The following is a 27,855-nucleotide window of genomic DNA, read 5'->3' on the forward strand; positions in this document are numbered from 1 at the left end:
ACTCCGTAGCCCTTTCTTCTCCCAGAGATGTCCCACAAGTTTCCCTCGGGGTTCACTCCCAAAGCCTTTCTCATGAATGTGTAGAGCCACAAAGCAGCAGAGATTTAGGGTCAGAGTTTTCCTTCTCCTAGAGGGGCTACCTTCCCATCCACTCAGCTGTACAGTGGTACCTCGGGTTACATACACTTCAGGTTACATACACTTCAGGTTACAGACTCCACTAGCCCAGAAGTACCTTGAGTTAAGAACTTTGCTTCAGGATGAGAACAGAAATTGTGCTCCGGCAGTGCAGCAGCAGCAGCAGCAGGAGGCCCCATTAGCTAAAGTGGTACTTCAGGTTAAGAACAGTTTCAGGTTAAGAACGGACCTCCGGAACGAATTAAGTACTTAACCTGAGGTACCACTGTACACACAGCCAATCAGAAGGGGTAAGGTTCGTATAAACATCTTTTCCATCTGTTCCTCCTCAGCTGCATTTGGCACACCAACCCAGCTGTCCATGCTATGGACTGTTTGGGCTTCAGAGGAGTTGCTGCCTGGGAAGTCTGTATAGATTTTGCGGGGAGGGGATCACTCTGTTTTAAAGAGCAGCACTGGCCTGTTTGAAAGCCCCTTTAAACTTTCTAAACAGTTTTTGGAGATTAAAGGAGCAGCACTGGGAGGGGGAAACCACTGCTAAAATGGAGATCCCTCCCCTCCATTTTAAAAGTGGTTTCAGTGGAAACCGCTCTCCTCTCCCGGAGTTAGGGACATTCCTACCACCAATAAGTTGATGGGCCATGGAGGGCATGTCTTGCTCCAGCAAAAGTACAGCCAGGAGCTCACTTAAAGTTCCTGATTGTTACTTTGAAGCCCCGCCCTTAACTGCTCCAAACACATCAGGTAAGGGGGGGGAGGTATGGCAGGCATGGCATGCCCTGAACAGCCTTGTAGACCAATTGGGGAGGCCTAGTGATCAAAGTTTGGCCTGCAGGTCAGAGGTCCCCCATCCCTGGACTAGACCGAGCCTTGAGCCAGGCAGGTTTGCCCAAGTTTGGAACCAAAGGTGAACAAGCATTGGCCACTTCCTAGAACAAGCTGCCGTTCATGCATGTTTACTTCCTGCTGCAGAACTTTAGGTAAGATAGCCTTGACCCTTTTACCCAACTTATTTTCCTTGTGTCTTCATTCTGGTGGTGGTGAATTGAAAAGACATTTAACAGTGTTGAAGGCATAGATTGGGTCAGACGTTTCAAGAACCTTACTAGATAAAAGGGACAGAAGTTTCTCATTTCGGCTCTGGAGCAAAGTATGCTTTCTGAAAAGGTCTGCATCTATATTCTGAGTTTAAAAAGAAGGGTGCCAAATGCTTTTTGATATTCTTCTTTGGGCTTAAAGGCCTCATGTGGAGAGATGTCACAGTTCCTGACAAATGCAATTATACTTTTTACCACAAGTTTAAATGAGATGATTGCTATCCTCTCTCAAAACAACAACAACCCATATTTCTCAGACACAATATGTATGCAGACACATGCAGATCCATAATAGGGACCTTTAGTTTCATACACTTATACATTTGTATTTCAACTTGCCCTTCAGGTTCCTCTGGAAAATAGACTTGGGCCTAATCCTCTGTTTTTAACAGCAGGAAGTGCTAATTGTTGTGGGTTAAAATGCAGCTCTAGAAGCTACTTCTTAGTGGCCCTCACTTGGTTCATGAGAATATTGTAAAAATAATAAGTAGATATCCATAAATTCCCATAATACCCCACAAAAGCAGTCCGCAGCAGAAGCACATTCAGCAACAGAGTACTGAAATAAAGTCTTCATAATGCACTGCGGCCTGACAAGAAGGGGTTTATAGAACGAAGACTTCAGGGTGAAAAGTCTTTCCCGCTTCCTTTGCTAGTTTTTAACTTGCAGAATGTCCTTAAAGGTGAACTTAGATCCTTGCCTACAGTTTAAAAATTCAGCCATATGATCAGCCGTGAAGGGGGGGAAATGTTTCTGTTCATGGACCACTGCATCTTCACAGAACTCAAAACTTTCACTGACTGAGCCTTTATCCAGAGTTTGTTTATATTGTTTCCATCCCTGTCATTCACATATCAAACCATAAATAGAGCATAGACTGCATGCAATGGGAACATTTCAAAGTTTTCTATTCTTTAAGGGGGGAAAGACAGGATGATGAAAGAAGGCAAGGTTTTTAAATTTTATTTGCAAACATGCACTTCTTTCTTGCACGCTGGCTGTTTTCTTGCACTTCTTTCTTGCACGCTGACTTGTTATGAACTATTAAGATAAAGCTATTATGAGTGGAAATGTGCTTGCCAGACAGAACGACCACTCATTTCCTCCCTCTGCTCTGTTTAAAGGTTGTCCCAAGAAGATTTGGGGAAGGTATGAAGGTAACATAGGGAGAGCACTGGCTCCCACAAGCACAATTTGGTTGAATCAAGCATTAAAAAATAAAAATAATGAATGCTGTTAGGTGAATGCATCACCAATATTCCTGTATGGTTTTTGGAAAAGGGCTAAAATGTTGATTTCTCTTTCTTCAATATATTTCAAGTATTTAAGTTATATACAACATTCTTCAGGATTTGGACAAGGGACAAATAAGCAAATTCTATTCCTGTTTCCATTTTTCTTCTGAGTTTGCTGAAACCCTACTTGCAGTTGCTGAGCCTTCCATCAATAGAAGCCAACTACTATTAAAGACCAGGACGCGGGTGGCACTGTGGGTTAAACCACAGAGCCTAGGACTTGCCGATCAGAAGGTAAGCGGTTCGAATCCCCGCGATGGAGTGAGCTCCCGTTGCTCGGTCCCTGCTCCTGTCAACCTAGCAGTTTGAAAGCACGTCAAGTGCAAGTAGATAAATAGGTACCACTCCGGCGGGAAGGTAAATGGCGTTTCCGTGCACTGCTCTGGTTTGCCAGAAGCAGCTAAGTCATGCTGGCCATATGACCTGGAAGCTGTATGCCGGCTCCCTCGGCCAATAAAGTGAGATGAGCACCGCAACCCCAGAGTCGGCCATGATTGGACCTAATGGTCAGGGGTCCCTTTACCTTTACCTTACTATTAAAGACCAACTAAACAAGGAACACTTGACACCTGAACACCCCTCATTGGCACTAGTTATGAAGCCTGAATATCTTAGTGAAGTCAGCTCCATTTAGACTGAAAGGCACCTAAATCAGAAGAAGAAAATCATGTGGTAGGGTTGTGTGTGTGTGGCCATTAATTGATCTAGAAGTGAGGTTGAGAAAGCTTAATGTAGCTTGAAGTTTTAATGCTCGGGTAGATCCTTGCTGTCCACAAATCTTGTCCTACCAAATCCTGAGAGATCCACCTGGGCTGTTTTTTCTCCCAGCGGTCATGCAATGTGAAAGAAATACAAGAATGTCTGATTCTATGGGATAATTATAAAAGTAAGTAGTACTATCCTGATTTATTTCAATACAGCAGCATCAAATGTTTTCCATTTACACAGCAAAGTTTGGCAGAAGTCTGAGAGTTAAACACCAGACATTGTCTGATGTGTTTAAAAAGATGCTACGAAGTATCTTCCCATCCAAACCTCACAATCCAACAGTTTATGCAGAACGAATTTGTGAAAACATGAAATAAAATATGGCCTTTCAAAGTGTAGGCCTTAGTAAGATTCCTAATTAAAGCACAAAGCAGAACTTAAGTAAAGGGCTATATATCATTTCCAGCTTTCCCTTTTATCACTACATTTTTCACTCGGTTCCAGCCAGGATCTGAAACAAGAAGCTGTCAGAATAAAAAGTGACACTGTGCACTAAAGAGAAATTGATGCAAGGATTGATTTAATAACGTGATACTCCTGTGTCATTTTCTCAGACTTTATGAAAGACTTTGGGCTTTGGTTCAGATAAAATTCTTGCAATTAAGGGAGAAAAAGTAACTTTCTGCCTGCTTATATCCTCAAATCATTCCACTCTTTCAAGGGAGACAGCAAATCTACATGTCCATGATGGTGCTCTAGATGAGAACCGTGATGGCTGACTGATGAGAGGTGGTCTGTGGACCACAGAGGGCCCCTTCAACATCCCTACCAGGAAACTACAGAACATCAGTAAAGACCCCCCAAAATCTGGGGAGAATTCTATTGATCAAGTTAGGATCAAAATGTAGCCCATAGTTTCTCTCAAAAGGAATGGGGAATTATTTCAAGTTGTAAGAGTAGAGCAGCATTATCCAATCTGGTGCCAACCAGATGTAAACCTACAACTTACGTGGGGGATATGTTCCAGGGGATAGTGCCTAAAGCCAAAATCACGTATAGTCAAAACACACTGGGTGCAATGGCAGGTGGTATTGTCTCCCCCCCCCCTTCTGCCCCCCCTTTTAATTCTTTTTGCCAAGCATGTAAAGCTGAATGCACACAAGTTAAATGTTCATAAATTGAGGGCTTACTATACTCTACACTTTGGGGCACAGGTGGTGCTGTGGTCTAAACAACTGATCCTCTTGGGCTTGCTAATCAGAAGGTCGGTGGTTTGAATCCCTGCGATGGGGTGAGCTCCAGTTGCTCTGTCCCAGCTTCTGCCAACCTAGAAGTTCGAAAGCATGCCAGTGCAAGTAGATAAATAGGTACCGCTGCCGCGGGAAGGTAAACGGTGTTTCCGTGCACTCTGGTTTCCATCACAGTGTCCCATTGTGCCAGAAGTGGTTTAGTCATACTGGCCACATGGCCCGGAGAGCTGTCTATGGACAAACGCCATCAGCCTGAGAAGTGAGATGAGCGTCGCAACCCCATAGTCGCTTTTGACTGGACTTAACCATCCAGGGGTCCTTTACCTTTACCTTAAGGTAAAGGGACCCCTGACCATTAGGTCCAGTCATGACCGACTCTGGGGTTGCGGCACTCATCTCGCTTTATTAGCCGAGGGAGCCGGCGTACAGCTTCCGGGTCATGTGGCCAGCATGACTAAGCCACTTCTGGCAAACCAGAGCAGCACACAGAAACGCCGTTTACCTTCCCGCCGGAGTGGTACCTATTTATCTACTTGCACTTTGATGTGCTTTCGAACTGCTAGGTTGGCAGGAGCAGAGACTGAGCAACAGGAGCTCACTCCGTCGCGGGGATTCGAACCGCTGACCTTCTGATTGGCAAGTCCTAGGATCTGTGGTTTAACCCACAGCGCCACCCGCATCCCCTACCTTTACCTTACTCCGCACTTTAATTCCAGGAATGGGGAACATTTTGTTCTGTTGAGAGTCTCATTCCTTCAAGGGTAATTCATAGGAAGCCACATGCCAGCAGTGGCCAGGACCAGAGACAAAATTCAGTGAAGGTTGAAGCATTCCTGGATTGCATTTCTTGGTTCATTGTTTAATGTTACATCCTTCTTGTCAGGACGACATATGTATACCGTAAAATGCATTTTTCTGACTCACTGTCTAGAGAACAGAGTGATGCTAAGGGCCATCCTAGATTTGATGTTTCCACTGTACGGTGCCTGTGTCTCTACATGTGTTGCTGGACTTCAATTCCTATCCACAGTAGGCCAAGAGTCAGAGATGATGGGAGCTGTGCTACTGCAATGTATAGGAAGTCACAGATTCCCCACCCATTTTAGCAAATGGTTGGCATGGGAGGGTGGAGTCAGGAAGGGGTCTTTAATGTTTTATCACTACCACTATCTCAGTTGGTCTAATGATATCTGGCAGATAATCAAGCCCTGATAAGAAGTAATAACTCTCCGGGAGTTTTATGTACATACGGCTTCTCGCCTGCTCACATTTACAATACAGTGGTACCTCGGGTTAAGTACTTAATTCATTCCGGAGGTCTGTTCTTAACCTGAAACTGTTCTTAACCTGAAGCACCACTTAAGGTAATGGGGCCTCCTGCTGCTGCCACGCCACCGGAGCACGATTTCTGTTCTCATCCTGAAGCAAAGTTCTTAACCTGAAGCACTATTTCTGGGTTAGCGGAGTCTGTAACCTAAAGTGTATGTAACCTGAAGTGTATGTAACCTGAGGTACCACTGTAGTTGGTCAGTCTGAAATTTCGCCCCTCCCACAGCAGGAAGGATGCCAAACCCACCTTTCCCCTCTTGCCCTTCCGTTGCCATCTGATCTTATCCAGACTCCTAGCCTGAGGATTGTGAAGCTGGTCTGCCCCCTCCCCACTGTTACTCAACCCAGACTCTGACCTCTGCTTATCTGCTGATTGCCTAGCAACACTTTGGCTGCCTTCCAATTCTTCTTCATCTTGAGAGCTAATAGAGTTTTCCCTGGAAGGGGGGTTGGACTGCCCTTTCTCGACTCTCATCTGCAAAGTCCACGTTTGTTTAGTTCGATTTCTGAGTCTAGCTCTTCTCCTGTGCTCGGGGGGGGGGGGCACGTTCCTGACAGTTGGATTCCGTCCCTCCACCATGCTGCTGTTTACAATGGCTTGGACCGGAGGACAAATTTTGGCCATCCCTGACATTATAATATAATTAATAGCCTCATACCTGACATTGTTCAGGAACTCAAGGAGCCAAAATTTCAGTGAAGTTGTGAAATAAGCTGTTAAAATCAGAGCTGTTTTGAAAAGGTCACTCCACCCTCTGGATTCAAAATAGTGTCCAATTGTATCGAAACATAGATGAAAATGGAGTTACTGCTCTCAGGAACCACCATACAAAAGTTGATTGTGGTAACTTAAGAGGTGTCCAAATGCCTAGCAAATAAACAACTTTTCAAAATATAAAGTAGATAAATACAGAACTTCTTAGCTGTCTCAATGTAATGATGATGATGATCGTCACCCTGCGCATTCAAAACTAACCTGCCAAGGAGAATACCAGCTGGAACTGTATGAAATAATCAGAATGAGAAATACTTGAACCAGCATTTCTGAAAGAGAATCAGGAGGAGGATGAATTGCAAAGGGGGAAATGACAAGATTTAGTGTTTCATGAGATGAATGTCGTCCACGGGCCACTTGCTGCTTACTTTAGTGCAATCATCCTATTGTGGAATGATTGATCATGAAGAAATAGAATACGCCAGAATGAGGCACTGTAAATACCAGCCTACTTTCTCAGTTTGCATATCTTTGGAGATAAATTAAGAGATTTACTGCTGTAGATTGAGGGCTGGGCACAAGGTGGGGGGGGAGATCACAGTGAGCAACTTCGTTAGAAAGCAGAACTAGAAAACTTCAGGTCTGTGGGCCAATTGTGGCTCCAAGCCTCTCTCACCACGACGGGGTGAGCTCCCGTTGCTCAGTCCCAGCTCCTGCCAACTTAGCATTTCGAAAGCACACCAAAAATGTAAGTAGATAAATAGGTACCGCTCCGGTGGGAAGGCAAATGGCGTTTCCGTGCGCTGGTTTCGCCAGAAGCGGCTTAGTCATGCTGGCCACATGACCCTTAAAAACTGTCTGCAGACAAACACCGGCTCCCTTGGCCTGTAAAGCGAGATGAGCGCCGCAACTTCAGAGTCATTTGCAAATAGACTTAACTGTCAGGGGTCCTTTACCTTTACCTTTAAAAGGCAGGGGGAGGGAAACATCATAGTGAGCAACTTCATTTGAAAGCAGGACTAGAAAACCTCAGGCCTGTGTGCCAATTGTGGCCCCAAGTCTCTCTATTCAGCTATATCTCATTTTCCCAGGCTGCATTCCACACTGCTTTACACCCTCCTTGTGTCTTTTTGCATGGTTGGAATGTGTCCCTGAACCCTGATAACACCTTTTGCTTGCGAGGGTGGAGAATAGAGAGGTTGAAAATTGCTTGCAACATCCACATTTGCTGCTCTGCCTGTTTTTGCAGAACATTGGCCTATGGCCCCTGAAACATTGCCCAGATGGAAATGTGGCCCCATGGGATAAAAAAAATTCCCATCCCTGCTTTAAAGGTGAAGAATAAACCCTTCCTCAAGGCCATTTGGACTGGGTGGTCTGACATGTGTCCCACCAAACACTATCAAGGCCTTCCATGACCTCTTGGCATAGATGTTGAAGTCCCATGCAGCCAATGAAGCTGGGACATTTATTGTGCTCCTGGTAGATCATCATGCAAGGGTGAGTTTGGCACGGTTGCTTGTAAGTTGTGCACGCCTGATTTAGAGGGGAATTCATGTTGCTAGTATGCTTTTTTTAAAGGTCTTTCCTAAATGGCACCTTGCATTTTTCTGCCTGTACAGTATCTCTATTGATGCTGCCCAGTTGGGTCTATTCTGGTCAAATGAGGAAAAGCCTAATTAGTACTCCATATGCTCAGTTTCATTTCTAAATTGAAAAACCGGCTTCATGCCACTGCTACAGCCACTGTTGTCATCTCCTGCTGCTGTGGATGGCACTGAAGCAGACAGTTTCCTCAGTCTCTTGCACTCAAGAATGCGCATCCCTGAAACATGCTCTGCTTCCTGAGAATTTTTTGGCAGGCACAAAAGCCGTCCTGCTCCAGTTTGCTTGAGAAAATATCGTTCTGGAAATAAGCAACAGTAACAAAACAAGGATTTACCCTCTAGAAAGAAGCTTATTCGTTTTGCCAGTGTATTCTTTTCATTGTCTAATTTGACTGGAAGGGAGGGGACTTTAAAACATAAGTCTTCATTGAGGTGATTAGATGGTTAGAATGGTACTGGCCAAATATGGAGGAAGGATGTGTCAATTTCGATTTTCTCGGCTTGTTATTTTCCCCATCTTAAATTCACTTCTCCACATTTTGCAGCAATTCGTGATTTTTTAAAATCCTCATGAAATTCACCACAATTTTAGGGTGAATTTCTCCCAATGGGCACATTTGTATATGCAGTTTTAACAAATGGGCACATTTCTGCAAGCAATTTCCATTAATATAAGGCATTCTGTGTGGTATTTTCACCAGTATATTCATTTTTATGCACCCTTCGTCTCATATATGCACTTTCGTAAAGATTGCTTAGCTGATGAACTGCATCACAGAATTTCACAAAGTGTGAATTTTGAAGGAGAGCTGTGCTTCAGTTTGCATATTGTTTTGGAAAGTCCTCATTTGATAGAGCCAGCTTTCAGTGATACCTAGACTGAATTTCTTTCCCTGAAGAATCCATAAATTTTGATGGATTGCACTCTTTAATCCACTAATGAGTAACCTGTGAAGTCCAGGTGTTTCTGGGCTCCAACTTACCATTAGCCCCAGTCAACAGGGCTGATTGTCAGGGATGATGGGAGTTGTAGTCTAGCAAAATTTGGAGAGCCACAGGCTCTCCATTCCTGCCTCAATCCTGCCAGAATCCATGCTGTGCCTATACTTTGTTGATGTTGTCTTTCATAAATATGTCACAGGTAAAATGTGTTAAGCATAATTATGCTTTCAGGGTTTTTAATGAGGAAGAAACAAAAAGCTGAAAAGTAAGGACCGTTGTATGCCTTTAAAAAGATAAAACGTCTGTTACAAGCTTTATTTTGATCGCGTACAAGGCCAAAACTGCCTGAATGATTTTAACTGACACGGAAAAGCAGTCATCTCATTCCCGTCCTTGTTCTTTGGATGATAAAAAGAATGCCTTATTGCGCCTCATGATCATCTTGGCAACCTACATGAACATAACAATAGCAAGCTGAAGTGCCGTTTTTTTCTTCTCCTGCGTGCAACACGAAACATAACACTTATTCACAAAATGACAATTAGCATTCAGGAGATTGTCATTTTTAGTAAGTAGAGATTTCATTTACACGAGTAAGCAAGACATATATAGCACAGCCTGCATTTCGGAGATGTGGTTCAGGATTCTCTCCAAAAACAGAAAATCTTGGAATTTTTTTGGTGGAGCTTTTAGAAAAAAGTCACTAATATCAGAGCGAAATGATACCCAAAACAGAAAATACCAATCTGATGGAGTCAATTTAGTCATGGACTGTGTACACACAACATTTTATTCTAAAATCAATGGTAACTGAGCACTTGTTTTGTGTACACAGTCGTCGCACAATCCAGATCTCTTGCATGTTTTTTTGCTCGTAAAAAGTGCTTATTGAGAAACTGGTTTCACTCTAAATATAAAAGCTCACTGCACATTGATTCTTCACTATCCTGAAGTGTATCCATTTGAAAACAGATACAGGATTGGGACACTGCCGTGACTTGGTTTGAGCCCTGTGGGATGACCGTATGTATATTAAATAGCAAACATTGTCAAATCTCCCTGCAAAAAAATCAGGATGAATGCTCAATAAACTGGGCATTTGGAATTCTCATCACTTTATTAATGTGTATCCACTGAAGAGCATTACACCTGAAGAAAGATGAGGTGGTAGATTTTTGTTTAGGACAACACATTCAAAAGTGCCACGGTTCAGGGGCACCAACTTGAATAAAATATTGTGGAGGTCTAGGTAAGCCCCGCCCCACATAAATCGATCACATGATGCAGTGCACCCAGTGGCGTAGCGTGGGGGGTGCAGGGGGGGCCGGCCGCACCGGGCGCAACATCTGGGGGTTAGGGTTAGGGGCCGCAAATCCATGGGTTAGGGGGCGCAAATTACTTGCCTTGCCCCGGGTGCTGACGGCCCATGCTATGCCACTGAGTGCACCCACACCATTTGAATGGGAATACCCATCAACTTTGGTCTTGAGGTCCGATTCCACATGGGGTTTTTGAAAATAAATACCCTAGGAAAGGAGCCTGCAGTGTGCAGCCGCCATCCGCCCTTCTGTCAGGTAACCATCACGCTGACAGTCGACTTGCTACATTTGTATGCATGCCTTTGTGATGAAGATCCCTACTGTCTTTGAGATGCGGATTCAATGGAGGACTTTTGACTTGCTCTAGATAGACCTGACGGAGCCCAATTTGAGAAGAGCATTTACTATGGCCTGTTTCCATTCTATACCCACGGCCTTCCTGCAGGGGATCTACTCTAAGACCCCTATTACTCAGCGTCTATGTCCATGCACAATGAATGAAGTAGAGAACTTCATACATTTCTTTTTCTACTGCCCTATTTATGACCCAATAAGACCTAAGCTCCTCCTCTTGATCCCGTTCTCCATTTCATCTAAGGAAGACTGTTTGAAAGCACTTCTTGTGGACGCAAATCCCCATATTTCACGTGGGGTGGCAATCTTCATAGTGCAGGCTCTGAAACTCAGGGCTACTCTGACAGGGTAGTGTGTCCTAGTCCTGGACCTGTTTTAATTCTTTTATTACCTTTTTTAACTCAATGTGCTGAGCCTATTTTGGGGCCATTTTATGCTTTATTTATATCCGCATATTAGATTTTTTTGGCGCTGGCAACTAAATCTCTGTATTATTGTCTTAAGGTATTTTAAATGTCATTACGCCAGCAATATCGCTTTGAATTTTGCTTGGTTGCTTGTCTCCAACATTTTTGTATTGTCTTATTTTGCTATGGCTGTATGCTAATGCAATTAAATTAAATGATGATGATGATGATGACTTGCTCTAACTTTTTTGTTGTTCTCGTTTTGTAAGTACGTTCAGCTAGTGATACTTTGCAATGTTCTTGTTTTTTCTGTCTGAAACGTTATAAGAGATGTGCCTACATTTAAGTATGTTTAATCTTGTTTTTTAAATAAATTTTAAAAAGAGAATTTTTTATTTGTTCTGTGTGCCTTCCTGGGGAAGTCTGAATCCAGAGCCTAACCATTTAGCCGCCTACTGAGCCTGTGAATTTCTGCCTGTAATTGCGGAACCTGTTGAATTTCTGCCTGCATTTTGTGGAAGCAAATTGCAGGGTGGGGCAGCCGGTAACTAAGAAGAATAACCTTCTCCCTTGGGTTAATCTTCTGGCTATCCCTGGTTACAAGGGAGTGGTGGCAGCAACTACCCTTCTGATGCGTTTTGTTCTGTAAAAGTTAATGTTGTGGCACCACCTTCCCTCTTAGCCTGGTCCCGCTGGATTGCAGGACAGGTGAGGAAGGGGCGTGTGCCGGCCCAATTTTACTACAGGGCCCATCCCCCCAAATATTTTATTGTGGGAGCCAAAGCCCCCACAGCCCCTTGGAGATAGCTCTGATACCATGGTTTGATGGGGCAGCCATTTGATGGCCAGTGCTTATGGGTGAACCAGGATTGCATGTTCTATGAATGTGAATGTTCAGAATGGTATTCTAGATCTTCGTTAATACGTGGAAAACTAACTCCTTGCTTTATAATGGCAAGCTGCTGTGTCTCAAAACAGACACCATAACAAGGTGTCTGACCTCAGCTCGTTTTCACCACTGAGAGCAAATGAAAGTGACATACAAGGTGTTTAGGGAAGCTTTTAATGTTTGATGCATTGCTGTATTTTAATATTGTGTTGGAAGCCACCCAGAGTAACTGGGGAAACCCAGCCAGATGGGCAGGTTATAAATTATTATTATTATTATTATTATTATTATTATTATTATTATTATTATATTTGTTATTTGCTGCAACTCATACACAGTTGTTTTCAGGGGACTATATATGTGGCGCCCATGCATTTTTCGAAGCAGGAAAGGTATAAACCCTGTAGCTGTTCAGATGATAATATCACACTTTGGAGAAAATGGAAAACATTTTGTACTTTGACCCTGAAAGACGTTGATAACACTTTACCCACTTTGAACTAGAAATACCTTTCGGCCCGGACACTAATCCTTTCCATTGTCTCTTGCTTCTCTGACTTCAAAGAATTGTTTAGGTTCTTTGTTGTCTCATTCACAACTGACATTAACATTTCCATCAGTATTATTGCTTTACTTGTTTTGCTAATTTAGTTTATCTAATTAGAAAGCTTCTATTTTGGAAGCTTGAACTTTTCTTTCATTGCTCTTTAGCTAAAAATCCAGAGCTTCCAATCTGGACAACCTAACATTCATATGGATGCCATCAATTACTTTGAATGACAGCATAATCCACTAAAGCAGATGTTGCTAACTTGGTCAGTGGCTAGAGAAAATGGGACATACCATTCCAGAACATCTGGAGGGCTACCGGTTAGTCATCCCTGCACTAAAAGGGTTCTATGGTCCGATCCAGCAATCACCAACATGCAGACCTTGAGGTCTTCTGTGGTGTTCACAAAGCTTCTGTGGTGGTGGGATAGTATCAAAGACAGGAGTCTCTGCTCCAACTTGGGTCATTTCTGTCGTGCATTTTTATTTAGTTTAGCTTTTTGAATCGTTAAAACTAGAAGTAGTTTGCATGCAAGTCCATGCAGCATGAGGCTTCTGAATGCAACTGAGTGCTTGATGTGGGGGAGATCTGAAGCGGCAATTTACCATATTTTTTCCATGTATAAGACTAGGTTTTTCCCCTAAAATGTAATGTTCAAAATTTGGGGGCATCTTATACACGGATAGCTCTTCCCCCATTTTCTTAAATCAGAGTTTCCCAAAATAGGGGGCGTCTTATACATAGGGGTGCCTTATAGATGGAAAAATACGGCAAGTAATTTGATGTCTGCTCCAAACTGAAAGGTATCAGGAATTTCTGAGATCTGCACTTAAAAAATACATAACCACTGTTTAAAAACAGCTGCATTGGCTACCACTGCCAGTTTGTTTCACGGCCCAATTCAAGGTGTTCACACTAGTAATTAAAACTCTAAATGACTTCAGCCCCAGATATCTGAAAGACTACCTCCATCCCTAAAGACCACCTTGGGTCTTAAGATCAGCAGAGGGAGTCCTCTTGGTAGTTCTATGGTCCTCAGAAATTCAGAAAGTAGCAGCTTGGAAGAGGGCATTCTTTGTGGCAGCTCCTAAGCTGTGGACCCCTTCGATATAGTGTTGGCATTGGGCTATTTCATTAAGTAGTTTGTTTTTCGATGACAAAGACACACCTTTTTATGCTGGACTTTGGCACATGCTTTGGCACCTACCCTATTTCTGTGACTGGAATTCGTTTGAACTGTTTTAAAAACTGAATTCTATCTTGCTGTAACCTGCCTTGGGAACCTATGGTGAATGGTTGGCAAAAGAAAATGTAATAAGCAACAACAGTAATGGAGTACTGGGAAGAGGCCCTGGGTTTTTATCTACTTCTTTCTATATTGTGCTGAACATCTGAGTGAGGTTATATGTAACGTAACAAACAGTCCAAGAAAGAAAGAAAAAGTTAGTTCTGGGAAACTAACTTTTTGACAATCACTAAGAACTTTTACATTTTCTTTCCTTGCATGCACTCGGTGTTTAATTTGGATTTAATAGGGTAGCAAGTACTTGTTAAATACAAATCTGATTACTAAGTACATATTTATTGGTGCTTAGCAAAGATCATAATAATGTGTCATCTTGTTATACAGTTTGTAAGCCTCAATAAAGAGAATGTGACACTTTGTTTAAGTTAGGGGTAAAATATTTTTACAACCATAATTTCATGATCATAAATGAAATTGCAATTAAATATTGTAATTCCGTTCTAATTTACATTTTGTTTACAGGATTAGAAGTCTACTTAATGCAGATTCTGATTTACCTTGCCTATAGATTTCTGCATTAGAAAAAACGCTGCTTTGTTAATGTCCCCCTCTAAGAGTGCATGAGCCTGTTTGCTTAAAACTCTCACTGTGTTCAAGCACCCACATACACTAGCCTCTCTCATGCACAAACCTTATAAATTAACTGGCTTGCATTATTCTACAAGGAAAAAGAGGACTGGATAATTACAATCTTTGATAAGCTTCTCAGACACTCAAGAACAGTGGTTATGAAATTGGTATACAGTCACAAAATATGTCCACTGGTCACAGTATCCCAACAGTCACAACACTATAATATCGCACACAGCTCAATGGGGGTGGGGGTGGGGTGGGTGGGGTGGAGACTTTATTAGAAGATCCTGGTGACGACATTTAAATTTAGATTTTTGGTTTTTTTATTAAAGATTTTCTTGTTTTACAGAAATATGTGTAATGTCTCTCGTATTTTTTCCATGTAACATTTTTACAAATCCATTTCATTTGTTGAGACATTGGGGGGGGGGGAGATGGGGATGGGGGGAGGGGGAAAGATGAGGGGGTCGGGTGGCGATGTTTCTATTATGCTTAATGCATGTAGGGTTTGGTGTCAGCGTTGCTTGTGCTGTTCACTTGTGTTCCTTTGGTGGTGAGAGAGGTTGGGGTTGGCCTAGGGTATGGTTGTTTGTTTGTAATTGGCTGTGGTGATCTTTGTTTTTGTGTGTGGGTGAGGTGGGTGGGTGTTTTGGATCAGGTTAGCCATATTGATTTATATGCTGTTGGTGGATTATTGCCATTGTCTTGTTGGGCTGTGTATGTGATAAAGGGGAGCCATCTTCTTCTGTTTGTCCCCGTGTCAGTTTCAGTTTATTGGTTAACTTTTCTAGTAGGGCTGTTTCCCATACTATTTGGTACCATTGGTCCATGCATACTCCTGATGGTGACCACATTTAAGAAACCATGCTGAAATGCTCAGAATGTGACCACCGTCTGTGAAATGACACCTTTCGCTTTGGACAGCTTAAAATGTTGAAGACACGAGACCTACCCACCTTGGAAGAATGGCAGATGAAGGCGATGGACTATATGGAATTGGCGGAAATGACTGGCAGAATCCAAGACCAGGGAGAAGAGTCGATGGAGGAACATTTGGAAAAAGTTTAAAGATTATCTACAGAAATATTGTAAAATTAATGAATGTTAGAATGATGTTTGATAGAAACTAAGTGCTTTAGCTGAAAGGTTATAAGGAATATGGAAAAAAGGCTTATTTATATGCAAAAATCTAAAATTACAATACTCTATGATTAATGATTAGGATACATAAAGAGGGGAGGGATTTGCTGAACGAAATAACCAAACTGGAATACAAAAAAGGAAGGTGTGAGAGGTCCTGGAAATAAGCAAATGAAGGTCAAGTAATGGAAGGAATGAATTGTTTTTAAATATTTTTACTTTGTATTTTTTCTTTTTTGTGTGTGTTTTGTAAAATCTTGGAAACTTTAATAAATATCCTATAAAAACAAACAAACAAGGAAAGTGTAGCCCAAATAAATAAATAAAATGTAAGCATTTCGAAGCTGAAATGAATGGCAATGATAGTGTTCATTCCCCTCCACCAGTACTCAAGAAAAGGCCCTCAAATGAGTAATGATTCTAAAGCACACATAATTCAAATTCTTATAGATATATTATGAGTATGCTATCTTGATCAGCAGCTGCACATCTGTATAGGATAGCTCTCACTCCCTGCCATATAACTCAACATGAGAGATTATATCACAATGAAGGCCACCACTGACTTGCAATTTGAATCAAGGTCACCCAGGTCCGCAGCCACCACTTTGCCCACTGGACAGCATTGGCTTTCACAACTTTGAGGTGTATTCTTCCAGTTATATGGCTATGTGACTGGTTTTCGAGTGGCAGAGGGAGTGATGCCCCGTCTAGGATGAACCAGGCAAAGAAGCCATCAGCAGCAGCTCAGGCTGTGAAAACACAGCACAAGATATGGGGGGGGGGGGAAATATGTATGAAATCAGAGCTAAAGAGGATTTGTGCAGTCCATGGTAGTGGTAGAGCAGACAGCATGTAGCTCAAAGTTCAGTAGGACCATAGTCAGTGAGAGGCAGAGGCAATTCATTCCAGTTTAGTCCCCATCTTTTCTGATGAGTTCTACAAAGGCAAAACTGAGACTAAGTAAGAGGATGTAGGGAAGAAGGCAGGGGGCAATTCAGCTTGGCGGTGCCGTTTCCCATTCACTCTAATGGACCAGAAGAGACATGTGAAATGGACACTGAGAAATGTTTGTCTGAAAACCCCTACACATGTGCCACCTGATAAAGAACCTTCACTTTTGGTGAAATGCAGCAATCGCTTAGATGAGTCCAACTCACACCTCCTGAAATATTGCTATACAGTGGTACCTTGGTTTGCAGATGTCTTGGTTCGCATACGTTTTGGATTACAAACACGTCAAACCCAGAAGTGTGTGTCCCGGTTTGCAACCTTTCTTTTTTGGATTACAACCCATTGTTTTTTTATTACGAACAATTTATTTTTGGAGGCCCCATTGGCAAAAGCGCGCCTTGGGTTACAACCTGTTTTGGTTTACAAACGGACCTCTGGAACGGATTATAGTTGTAAACCAAGATACCACTGTATTTAAAATTAAAATTGCTATAACTACCCTTTGATTTCTTGCAGAAGTATTTGCCTGAACAGGACCCACCAAAATATGCTTCAATTTCAGGGGAGTGTCTGTGTGTGTGTGAAAGAGAGAGAGAGACAGACAGACACTCAGACAGACAGACAGACCTACTGGAAACAAAGGTAAAACAGGGGTGGCGCTGTAGTCGAAACCTCTGAGCCTCTTGGGTTTGCTGATAAGAAGGTCGGCGGTTCGAATCCCCATGATAGAGTGAGCTCCCATTGCTCTGTCCCAGCTCCTGCCAACCTAGCAGTTCGAAAGCACACCAGTGCAAGTAGATAAATATGTACCTCTGCAGCAGGAAGGGAAATGGCGTTTCCGTGTGCTGCTCTGGTTCACCCGAAGCAGCTTAGTCATGCTGGCCACATGACCCAGAAAGCTGTCTGCGGACAAACACTGGCTCCCTCGGCCTGAAAGCGAGATGAGTTCTGCAACCCCATAGTCGCCTTTGACTGGACTTAACCGTCCAGGGGTCCTTTACCTTTTACCTTCCTGGAAATGTTTTGTTAATTTCAGTGAACTTCCTTTGTTTCCCCTTGAAATTCTAGAACTGTTTTGCCTAAATAGGGTCTACCAATTTCACCTCAAATCTCACTTTAGGAGAAAGCTGGTGGCAACTCTGTTTGAAAAGAACAAATAAAATTCTTTCTTTGAAGCATGCAGGGGAACACTGGCGAGTGAAAACTGCAAGTAGTTCCAGGCAAGTTCAATTATATAATCCTAGTTTAGGCACTATTGAACATCCCTGTATTCTGAACCCTGTAAATTATTACAGAACAGCACACATTTTTCTCTCTCTTTGAAGCAGTAAACATCCATTACATGCTGACGACAGTATACAAATATGCCACTGATCCCTGGGTCCTTGATAGGATGCCAGCCTCTCAGTATCACTATTTGCATAAACAGCTGGAGTTTTCCTGGACCTCTTTCTGTCATATAGCTGGATGCCTTCCTGACTGTTTGTACTTCATCATATCTCAAATGAGCCTGTGTGTTTATGATCTCTCTGACAACTTCATCTATGCAGGAACGGATAAAGTCCCCAGTCACGTTTAATTTAAGCAGGTTTGGAAATAAATTAAGTGGAATGGTGAATCGGAACCACCAGGGCAGACTTTGCATTTTCCGGGAAAGACCTACATGGGCAGAAAATTGAAATTTGATGAAACTTTGTGGCAGATGACTAGCACCTGATGTTGAAAGCAGGTGGAATGATGATGGGGGAAGAAAGGAAGAGGGAGATTTTTAAAATTCTTGCTGTCTGGACAGGAGCTCAGGGGAGTTTGGGAATGGGTGAAAAACAAGCATCAAGATTACCTCTCACAGTTGTTCCTGCCACATTGCCATGTTGCTCTGCCACACCCTATCTTGCCTCCCTCAGTTCCACTGAACGGGGGTGGGGGGCAAGTATGGGACGAATCACAAACATACATCCCCTCAGCAGTCTTCTATGAAACATGTGAAATAGTGGTTTGGGCTGAGCTCAACAAACTCACATGCTTAAATTCCCATGCTTAGGGAATTTAAGAGAGCCAGTGTGGTGTAGTGGTTAAGAGCGGTAGTCTCGTAATCTGGGGAACCGGGTTCGCGTCTCCGCTCCTCCACATGCAGCTGCTGGGTGACCTTGGGCTAGTCACACTTCTCTGAAGTCTCTCAGCCTCACTCACCTCACAGAGTGTTTGTTGTGGGGGAGGAAGGGAAAGGAGAATGTTAGCCGCATTGAGACTCCTTCGGGTAGTGATAAAGCCGGATATCAAATCCAAACTCTTCTTCTTCTACACAGCATGCACACTAAGTGAAGAGGATGCACTCTACATGGGGCTACCTTTGAAGGCGACCCGGAAACTACAACAAATCCAGAATGCGGCAGCCAGACTGGTGACTGGGAGCAGCCACCGAGACCATATAACACCAGTCCTGAAAGACCTACATTGGCTCCCAGTACGTTTCCGATCACAATTCAAAGTGTTTGTTCTGAATTAAATGGCTTTGGCCCCATATACCAGAAGGAGCGTCTCCACCCCCATTGTTTAGCCTGGACGCTGAGGTCCAACTTCGAGGGCCTTCTGGCAGTTACCTCATTGCAAGGAGTGAGGTTACAGGGAACCAGGCAGAGGGCCTTCTTGGTAGTGGTGCCTGTCCTGTGGAATGCCCTCCCATCAGATGTCAAGGAAATAAACAACTATCTGACTTTTAGAAGCTTCTGAAGGCAGCCCTGTTTAGGGAAGTTTTTAATGTTTGATTTTTGTGTGCTTTTAATTCTGTTGGGAGCCGCCCAGAATGGCTAGGGAAACACAGCCAGATGGGCGGGTTATAAATAATAAATAAACTATTGTTGTTGTTATACTTTTTCTTTGCTTTATATCAAGAAAGGGAAACTTGTGATCCACCAGGTGTTGCTGAACCCAACTAGGGATCTTGGAGAATTTAGTTTCAGCACTCTCCTTGCTGAACTTCAAGTGCATGACAAAGCAACTCTTTAAAAATTAATAATAATAATTTATTTACAACATAGTCCACAACAACTCATACATACAAACAAACCCACCACTATCGACAATTTAATTATCAAAATTAAACTCCTATTCCCTTACATGAAGAAAACAAACATCAAAATAGAAGACTTCCTTCATCCTGTAAATGGCCTCCTTATTTACTTCTTGTATATAATTTTTCCTAGTTAGGACTTTTAAAAACCACAAAGTCTCCTGTAGAAATTAATCAAAACAAGTCCAGGTATATATTTGTCCAGGTATATATTTTGGGGCACTGTTTGGTAAAGTATTCTTTGCATTTTCCCTATTCTTTTTGAAATTCTTGACTGGGTTGTCCCCTAATTGCCTCTGTTAAACTGGCCAGTTCAGTATAATATAATAATTTATCCTGGCAGCCCTTTTTTGTTGGCACAAATTCTTTTTTCACATTTCTGGCAATTAAGGTCCTCACCGCGCCTGTGGCATAAAGGAATGTTTTCCGATCTTCCTTTGCTATACCTGTGTCTGTTATTCCCAATAGGAAAGCTTCTGTATTTTTCACAAACTTATAATTAAACATTTTTTAAAAGTTCATCATATACTATATCCCAGAAGCTTTTGATATTTTCACAGGTCCACCAGATATGTATAAGGAACTCTTATTCCAGTAGGCATTTTTAGGTAATGTCCGGGCTTCTGTTTGGTTTTATGACTACTTTTTATTATTTTATTCTCTGTAGCCTTATGAGATACCTTCAGGAGTAAAAAAGAATAAGGAGCACAGTGGTACCTCTGGTTACGTACTTAATTCGTTCCAGAGGTCTGTTCTTAACCTGAAACTGTTCTTAACCTGAAGCACCACTTTAGCTAATGGGGCCTCCTGCTGCTGCCGCACCCCCGGAGTGCGATTTCTGTTCTCATCCTGAAGCAAAGTTCTTAACCTGAAGCACTACTTCTGGGTTAGCAGAGTCTGTAACCTGAAGCATATGTAACCTGAGGTACCACTGTAAACCCTACACAAATTTAGAGTGGAGTCCCTAAGACAGCTGGATGACACCTTGTATGCCTCCTTCAAGCAGCTCCTGTACGCAAAAGGGGCTGTGTAGCAAATACAGCTCTGTCCTTCAACCATGCTGTCTAAGGTGGTTGTCTCATTCTGCCTAATGGTAAAGGTAAATGGACCCCTGACCATTAGGTCCAGTTGTGGCTGACTCTGGGGTTGCGGTGCTCATCTCGCTTTATTGGCTGAGGGTGCTGGCATACAGTTCCGGGTCATGTGGCCAGCATGACTAAGCCACTTCTGGAGAACCAGAGCAGCACACGAAAACGCCGGTTACCTTCCCGCCAGAGCGGTACCTATTTATCTACTTACACTGGCGTGCTTTCGAACTGCTATGTTGGCAGGAGCAGGGACCAAGCAACGGGAGCTCACCCCATCGTGGGGATTCGAACCACCGACCTTCTGATTGGCAAATCCTAGGTTCTGTGGTTTAACCCACAGCGCCACCCGTGTCCCTCTGACTAATGGTAGAGCTGGCCTTAGTGATGCTACATATTAATCTGGGGCAGAACAGCAAATCAGGCCAGTTCCTACCATAATTTGCAATTCCTGAAGCATCCCAACCTAGGAGTGTTTCAGAGGCAGCATAGACACCCCCTGCCCCCCACACCCCCACATTGCTTGGCCCTACTTTTCACAGTAGCCCACTCTATTGCAGATTAAGTCTGATGACTTCTGGCAGCATGCTCATAGCTTGAGGGTAACATTTTCTCTTCTCTTTTGTCATTCCTGACCAGCACATCCTTTTTGGGGGTTAGCTTTCCTGTTCTGTGGCTCGCTGCTTGCGTTTGCCATGAGTTTGATTTCCATGTTGTTTTTGCTCCATGCATTGTGCGATGTTTTGTGTCTCCCTAAGGCAGTGAAGCTCCAGCAGATTTGTCTAATTTGTTTTGTTGAGCATGTCCCCCACACTCCCTCCGCTCACCCTCGCCTTCCTTTTGGATATGCTTACACAATCATCAAAAACAGCAGTTTAAATTCTAGGGTTGTTGTTTTTTATGTTGGCTTTGTAACTTTGGGCTATGGTAAGTGCTTCTTGCTGGCTGGACGTCAGATGATGCTGGCATTACTGTTTTGTTGAATTATTGCTATACTCAACCTTACACAATCCAGCAGGAATTATTGGTGGAGTCACTCTGTTTTCCTTATGCCAGGCATGGAGAAAACCTGTTTGAGAGTGAATAGTTTGGAACTGCTGAGGAAGGAATGTGGTTGGCAAAGAGTCTTAAAGACCCTTCAGTTAGTGTGCATTCAGTCTTGGGGAATATTGTATTCATATTCCTGATTATAATGCTAATACAATGGAACCTCGGTTGTCAAACGTAATCTGTTCCGAAAGTCCGTTCAACTTCCGAAACATTCGACAACCAAGGTGCAATTGCCGGTCGGAAAATTCCTTTAGCGAAATGGAGAAACGCGCCTCAGAAGCTGTTCGACTTCTGAGGCGCGTTCAAAAACGGAAGCATTCACTTCCGGGTTATCAGCACTTGGGTTCCAAATTGTTCAGCTTCTGAAGTGTTTGACAACCGAGGTTCCCCTGTAATCCTCTCCGATTTTGTTTCCACATGGCAGTACCTGAAACTGTGGCTTTTTGACTCATATACCAGCATATGTTACCTTAAATTTCAATCACCTCAGTGGACATGATGACACAACAATGAATATCATTGGACAACGCTGCTACTCCCTCAGCCTTTCTGCACATGATACCCCCTTAAAACATTTGCCTCTTCCAAAGTCTCTCAAGAAATTTGGGATAAGTAACATCTAGGGATGCCCCTTGTACATTGACTTTGTAGATCTGACAAAGACTTTTGACCTTGTCAGCCCCAAAGAACTCTTTACACTATTCAACAAGATAGTTAATCTTGTTGAATAGTGTAAAGAGTTCTTTGGGGCTGACAAGGTCAAAAGTCTTTGTCAGATCTACAAATTTTGTTAACTGTTTCTTAACTGTTTTAATTGTTATGCTTTTAAATTGTTTGTTGTATTTTTAACTGAGGATGTTTTAATGTCGCAATGGATTTATTATTGTGCATTTTAATTATGCATTGATTTTATAGTTGTAAACCACTTAGAAGTCATTTTGGCATATAAACTTTATATAAAAGAATACTTCAAAGCCATGAAGGCATATTGAATACCAGTTGCTCAGTAACAACTGTATCCTGCTTCTAGAGTTTTTGCCAGAGAAACTGGGTTGGCTATCATAGAAAACAGGCTACTGGATTAGTCTGCCTTTAGTCTGACTCAGTAGAGCTCTTTTTATTACTTATATTATTCTCTCCCCAAGCATTAAAATTCAGCCAAATACAACAGAACAGCCCAGAAGGTAAAAGAAATTCTGTGCACTTCTGAAAGTTATTAATCAAGATGTCCTCTAGCTCAACAACACCATACTGGACATCCTTTCTCTCAAAATCCTGCCAATCTCGTCTGACTCCTTTAATTATCCAGAGATCCAGGCTTGTACAATTTACTGTTATTTTTGTGCAATAAATGTCATTTTGCATTTAGACAAATAAAGATTAAATGCAAAGGATCAATGAATGTTAATATCATTGGAGTAGAGGACTGCTTAGATTGCTGTAATTAGTTTAGAGTTATTGCTTTATTGGGAGGGAGAGAGAAAAAACACACTCACCATTTCTGAAAATTTTAATGACTCATGCCTATTCCCTGAGTGGCTTCACATAAATGATGCCTTGTCTTTTCTCATTCATGGTAATGACAGCAGCAAACCCAATCTGCCCCGGTACCTGAAAAAAAAAGCACAACCATTTTGTGGGAAAGTAATGGTGTCAATATTTCCCCAGTCTCTCAAGCCACGATTCTCAAACTGTGTGCTTTGAAACAGCTCTGAAAAATGAAGCCACTGTATTGAATTCAGCCTCTACTCTGTGCTCCTCAGAGTGGCAAACCAGAGCACACAGAAACACCATTTAGCTTCTCGCCACAGTGGTACCTGTTTATCTACTTGCCCTGGTGTGCTTTTGAACTACTAGGTTGGCAGGAGCTGGGACAGAGCAATGGGAGCTCATTTCACCACATGGATTTGAACTGTTGACCTTCTGACCAGCAAGCCCAAGAGGCTGATGATCATCATTCATCATTTTTAATTTGTATACCATTTTTCTATCTTACAATGCTGCTCAAGGCAGTTTACAAGCCGAAGAAACAAAAAATATACATTTAATAACAATCTAATGCAATACAAAAATGTGATAATAAAACGTAACTTTAAAATAAGTAACCTATATCAAAAAAGTATCATCCAACAATCATTAGAATAGTATTAAATAATAATAATAACATAGAAAAGTAAACAGAAATCCACTCAGCAGTTATAATAAATAATTTCTAAAGTATAATCAGTAAAACAATGACAAGCCACAGTACATAAAATAATACAATACAAATTGAGAAGCAGAGACTAGAGGGTGGGGCAAGGCAGGTGGAAAGAGGCCTTGCCTGATGGAATGGTTTATTTATTTATTTATTTTTAAAAAGATATTTATTAAAAGTTTTTAAGATATAACAAGAAAAAAGAAAAATAAACATACAAAATAAAAAACAGTTAAAAACACACATTAATTTTCAATAACATAACTTCCATACACTTATTTCCTCGGACCTCCTCATACCTCCCTTCTTTGTGTTCCAGTTCAATTTGTTAGTTCAGCAAATCCTTACCATTAAACTTTTACCTATTTATAAAACCTCTCTTTTTTTTTCTTTCCATATCTCTTAAAACATTTCAGCTGGAAACCGCTTAGTTGCTATCCAACATCCTTCTAACATTCATTCTGATGGAATGGTTTAGACCACAGCATCACCCGCGTTTCTGTTATGGTGTCCCGTTGCACCAGAAGCAGTTTAGTCATGCTGGCCACATGACCCGGAAAGCTGTCTGTGGACCAACGCCAGCTTCCTCAGCCTGAAAGCGAGACGAGTGCTGCAACCCCATCTTAACCATCCAGGAATCCTTTACCTTTTTTTTTAACCTAGTGGGAAAGCTTCATGCAAGATTGGACTCTATGCTAATACTGCAAGTGGTCTCTTGGGATCAACAGATCTCCCTCATTGTGTAACTTTGTTATTCTATGGACTCACTGTGGCCAGGATATTGCTCTTGCAAAATTTCAAGTTATTTAGGACATTTTTTTTGAAAACAACAACAAACTAATTACCAGATTTCAGCATGCATGCTTTCTGCATCTTTCTTCCATCCATGCTTTCCTACCTACACATGACCAAGGGGGTTGTGTCCATATTTAGTCCCTCAGAGTAGAACTATAGAAAGTACAGTGGTGCCTCGCAAGATGAAATTAATCCGTTCCGCGAGTCTCTTAGTCTTGCGGTTTTTTCGTCTTGCGAAGCACGGCTATTAGCGGCTTAGCAGCTTAGCGGCTATTAGCGGCTTAGCGGCTATTAACGGCTTAGTGGCTTAGCGGCTATTAACGGCTTAGCGGCTTTAAGAAAAAGGAAACAAACTCGCAAGAACTCGCAAGACGTTTTGTCTTGCGAAGCAAGCCCATAGGGAAATTCGTCTTGCGGAATGACTCAAAAAACGGAAAACTCTTTCGTCTTGCGCGTTTTTCGTCTTGCGAGGCATTTGTCTTGCGAGGTACCACTGTAATGGGCATTACTAACTTAGGTCCATTGTTATTCATGGATCTACTCTGAATTGGAGACAACCCAATATGTTCACCAAGGACACTGTCCCTTCAGAAGCATTGGCCTACATCAACCATCTCTTTAAAAAAATAAACAATGGAGGCCACTCTTTTTTCACCTACAGTGCATCTGAAAAAGTATCACATTGGAGGCAGTTTATAAAAGATTTATATGCTGCAATTTTGATGCTTTTGCCATATTTTATTATCTTGTGTTTCATTGATACACTGCTCTGAGATTTTTTGAACAATAAAATGCAGATGATGAAGATGGCATTCAATAATAATACTTTATTACTCACCCTTCACACTAAGGTCCCATGGCAGGCTACAATAATTAAAACACAACACAATATTAAAAACAATTGAAAAGCAATTGAAAAGTACAGAAATAAGGTGATTTCATTTGTGTGTGTGTGTGTGTGTGTTTTTAACAGAGACACAAAATGTACACAGCTTTTTAAAAACAAAATTGATAGGTCAAGTAAAAGTTACAGGAAGATTCAGTGAATAGACTGGAGTTTACTGCTGCTTGCCTAACTTTCTGTCACATCTGTGTAAATTAACTTTATCTTCCACTGGCTGCAATGCAAAATTCCAATAAAGTATTAATAAAAATGGAAAGGTCATATGTAGATATCAGAGATTTCAAAATGAACCAGAAAAATGTGCTGATTTGATTTAACTAAAAAGATTCATTGCACTGCTTGATCTGACTTGTAGTCGTGTGCAGGGTGCTTTTTTTATCTTCAGAAATATACAGAGGAACAGCCCTTCAAGTATGGCAGGTATGAAGCAACATGTGCAGGTATTCTTCTAAGAAATTTCTGTGGGATGGGCCAGCCAAGCTGCTGTCACGTAACACTGTTTTATCCAATGAGTGAAGTCAGAACTGTGGTTGCTAAGTGAGTTGTTTGGACATGAGGCAACAGGAATCCCTCGGATCATAAGAGCTGCTGTCTTCTCCTCCCATTTAGTGTGTTTCTTACACTTCTGTTTTATTTCCCAAAAGTCCTTGGAATCTCCATACCCTTCCTTTCCACCAAGTCGTAATACTAATAATGATAATGATGATGATGATGATGATGATAATTTATTTCTATCCCACCCATGTTTCTATCCTGTGGTTGGGCTCATCTAAGATCAGGTATTCATTGGAATATGCTTTCTGGAAATACTCCTACACAGTAAGTGTGGATAGACGTTAAATAATCCCCTCCCCAAATGGCAAATACAAAATATGATTAAAGTCTAACACTTACTGGGTCCAGGAATTCAGGGAAGTCTGGCAGGCCCAAACTTATAACATTGTATAGGATCTCTTGGTTCCAGTACAGTGTGAACTGAACACCCTGCACACAGATGCACGCACACACTTTCACACACTCTACTGTTGCAAAGGTGAAATGGGGGTAAAAGGTAAAGGGACCCCTGACCATTAGGTCCAGTTGTGACCGACTCTGGGGTTGTGGCGCTCATCTCGCTTTATTGGCTGAGGGAGCAGGTGTACAGCTTCCAGGTCATGTGGCCAGCATGACTAAGCCGCTTCTGGCGAACCAGAGCAGTGCACGGAAATGCCGTTTACCTTCCCGCCGGAGCGGTACCTATTTATCTACTTGCACTTTGACGTGCTTTCGAACTGCTAGGTTGGCAGGAGCTAGGACCAAGCAATGGGAGCTCACCCCGTTGCAGGGATTTGAACTGCCGACCTTCTGATCAGCAAGTCCTAGCCTCTGTGGTTTAACCCACAGCGCCACCCACGTCCCTAAAATGGGGGAGAGGAGGGTAATAGCTCAGTTGGTAGAACATGAGACTCTTAATCTCTGGGTCATGAGTTCATGCCCCACCTTGGGCAAAAAGATTTCTGCATTGCAGGGGCTTGGACCAAATGACCCTCGTGGTCCCTTCCAGTTCTACAATTCTACGACTCTACGACACATCCCAGTAGCTCAAGGAAGTGTACATTACCCTCCTTCATTTTATCTTTGCAACAGCCCTGTGAGGTAAGTTCAGCTAATTTAACATATGCACATAAACATCAGAACTAGCCAGTAAAGTGTGTGTGCATGCTGTGATGTTAACATATGAGAGTGCTGGAGGTGAAATAGTTAAACAGGTTACCCAATCAGGACCCAGGGGGGTGGAGTCAGAGGGACTATAAAACCACCTCTGGCAGGGGCAAAGGGAGGAGTTTGTTGGGTGGTTGGTTGGAGTGGGAGTAAATTGGGATAGAGTATGTGGGTAGGTTGAGTTAGTGTAGCGAAATAAGCTGAGTCAGGAATAGTTAGGGGCTAGGAAGACAAGTAAATATCTGAGAGGTGGTTGTTTTTAACATTTCATTGGGAGCTGCCCAGAGTGGCTGGGGAAACTCAGCCAGATGGGCGGGGTATAAATAATAATAAATTATTATTATTATTATTATTATTATTATTATTATTATTATTATTATTTAGTGAGTGAGAGCAAGTAGCAGAAGTTATAGGTCTGGATAGGTCCCCCATGATTGTAATTGACTGATACTGTTTATGAAAACATACGCTTGTTAAAC

General features: G+C 42.2%; 1 long non-coding RNA gene across 3 annotated transcripts in view; it reads left to right on the forward strand.

The window, feature by feature from the left end:
- Window positions 1–22,455, forward strand: part of LOC310686427 — a 43,063-nt gene extending 20,608 nt beyond the window's left edge. For 2 of the 3 annotated variants that reach the window (XR_014515895.1, XR_014515896.1), the window contains exons 4-5: window positions 3,360–3,417; window positions 22,204–22,455. This is a non-coding gene — a long non-coding RNA (uncharacterized lncRNA). Of the gene's footprint in view, window positions 1–3,359; window positions 3,418–17,090; window positions 17,217–22,203 lie in introns of all 3 variants that reach the window. The other variant, XR_014515894.1, reaches the window with a different exon arrangement.
- Window positions 22,456–27,855: the final 5,400 nt, after the last annotated feature.

This window comes from Podarcis liolepis, assembly GCF_965112155.1.
Source record: "Podarcis liolepis genome assembly, chromosome: 9".
NCBI classification, from domain to species: domain Eukaryota; kingdom Metazoa; phylum Chordata; class Lepidosauria; order Squamata; family Lacertidae; genus Podarcis; species Podarcis liolepis.